The sequence below is a fragment of the Myotis brandtii genome, unplaced genomic scaffold, assembly GCF_000412655.1.
Source record: "Myotis brandtii unplaced genomic scaffold, ASM41265v1 scaffold187, whole genome shotgun sequence".
In the NCBI taxonomy this organism is placed as follows: domain Eukaryota; kingdom Metazoa; phylum Chordata; class Mammalia; order Chiroptera; family Vespertilionidae; genus Myotis; species Myotis brandtii.
This window is the reverse complement of record NW_005356944.1, coordinates 3,274,703-3,277,014: the sequence shown is the minus strand read 5'-3', so window position 1 is coordinate 3,277,014 and position 2,312 is coordinate 3,274,703. Positions and strand designations below refer to the sequence as shown.

Here is a 2,312-nt window from a genome sequence, read left to right as displayed (position 1 = left end):
TCCTCTCTGAAATCAATAAAAATATATTTAAAATATATATATATATATTTTGCCAAATGTTTCTTTGGGGCAAAATTGTCCCCCTGTTGAGAAGCACTGATCTAGAGTAAATAAAAAACCAATCATATGAGGTGCTCTTAAGAAAAAAAATAAGAAGAAAGCTACTTAAAGCCAGGAGGCCAGGTCTATTTTTTCAGCCCATGTCACCCAAAAAAAGTAGCTAGCACTATTCAGCCCAAACTGGGGCTCAGATCTTAACTTATGAGGAGGACCAAACCACAGCTTCTTGTGCTTTTTATGAAATAAACTCAATGTTGAGTTTTAGTTGAGCAGACTGTTAGAAGACTTTCACTGTCACTACCATTCACTCTTATTAACAGTAATACAATCCTTATAAAATTTAAGAGCAATATATACTCAGGCTGCCTCTCAAAGATCCAAACTATAAAACTGAAAGATACACAAGTTTATCACAGAAACAAACTAAATACCACAAATACTGTTTTAAGGAAGAGCTGCTGGTTTATCTTTAACATTGTATTTGTACCAAATTGATACAAAAACTTAAAGAAGCTAAGCAAACTTCATGCTGTCTTAATTTTCTTACTATTCATGTTACATCCAGCTATGGTCTGACTTTCAAATTCTCAAATAGTTAACTGAAGCTAGCAAGTTTTTTTGTTTGTTTTGCTACATAAAAGCTAGTTTTCTAATCCCAAACAATCTTCTTCCTGTTCTTGGGTAAGTTACACCAGACAGATGCTCATCTCTACCTAAGACTGAGTCTATCAAAATAACACTTCCTCAGTGCAAGCCAGGTCCCAAGCAAGTAATGCCAAGGGTGAGTGGGCATGGTTTCCAGTACCAAGAAGAGCAGGGGACAGGAATTAAAGGACTAGGAGTATGTGTGACCGAATGGATGGCATTTAGTTAGACACTCTGGATTCCCTCAGACACAATGAAATGCATCCATCCAGGACAAGTTATTTCCCAAACTATCTCCACTGAAGTAGATCTCAATACACAGCAACCACACTGAGAGATCCTGGAGTTAATGACTTGGGTGCCACTTAGATGTAGCATCCGAAAGTCAGAGGAAAAGAATCCAACTTGAGCTCCTGATGGGCTTTTCTTTATGTAACCACCTCCTACACAAAACACTCTGCGGCACCACCACTAATCATTACTCCTGGAAACGTGTATTTCATTCAATGAATTAAAAATGGAAAAAAAAATCTCCACTTCATTTTCTCAGTCCAGCTGACTCGTAAATACGCAGAGCTTTCTAAAGACATTCACCAAGAGGCAGGGCTTAAACACTCATTTGGCTTCCTAAGAATACCTAAACATTTAAAAGTAAAATATAAATGAATAATAGCCACTAAGGACTAAGCTGCCTCTACATTCGAGGCACCTCTCCTAGCTGCTTTCTATGCACGAACTCATTTACTCCCAACAAACTTATTCGGCAGACACTATTATTATCCCCACATTACAGAGGAAGCAGAGAGGTTGAGCAACGTGCCCAAGGTCACAAAGCTGCCAAGTGGTGACACGGAGATTTGAACCCAGGCAGTCTAAGCCCCGCGTGAAGAAAGCTCCAACCTCACCGCCGCTCAGGAGACACCCTCGTGGCTGGAAGCCTGGAGTCCCCTTCCCACTCGCTGCCTACCTGCACCATGACCTTGAGGTCGAAATCCAAGTAAAATTCACCCAGTGGGACAACATCCACGTTATCGAGAGCGCTGCGAGGATGAAAGGAAACACCACCCAAGTGCCCCTCCCATGAAAGCAAAACATCAACAAAGCTCCGTGGGACCCGCAGAGAGAAAACTTGAAGTACCGGGAAAATCACAGGAAGCTTGGAGGCTGAAACCTCAGGACACAGAGACACACAACCGAGGACTCGTGCCGGGCACCTACAACCTCAAGTCCCAGCTGCGATCGGAGCAAGCCGAGTCGAGGGAGGAAGCCCTCCAAGTTCACAGCGCACGGGCTCCTTTGAGGAGGAGGTACCTCCAGCCACAGGGAGGACCACCCCCGAGCTCCGGTGCGCCAGGCAGGCATTCGCGAGCAGGTCTGCGCTCGAGTCACAGCACCCGAGTGAAGAGATCGCTCGGGAGGCCATTTAAATGCTCCGAGCTAGTGCTCGCCTTGTGCGAAGCGTCTGCGGCCAGTGCACAGGGACCCACAGAACTTGTTTTCCGGGGAACGGGGTCCAACAATGGTCTTCGCGAGTCTGCGGCGAGTTGCTCCTCAACTTGACACGCTCGGGGGCCCGCACGCGGGGCGGCGCTCGAGCAGATAGGCCG

General features: G+C 45.4%; 1 protein-coding gene across 8 annotated transcripts in view; it reads right to left on the bottom strand.

The window, feature by feature from the left end:
- The window catches only part of PPP6R3 (protein phosphatase 6, regulatory subunit 3), a 78,718-nt gene that overhangs the window by 75,952 nt on the left and 454 nt on the right, over nt 1-2,312 (bottom strand). The gene's annotated exons all lie outside the window — the stretch shown is intronic.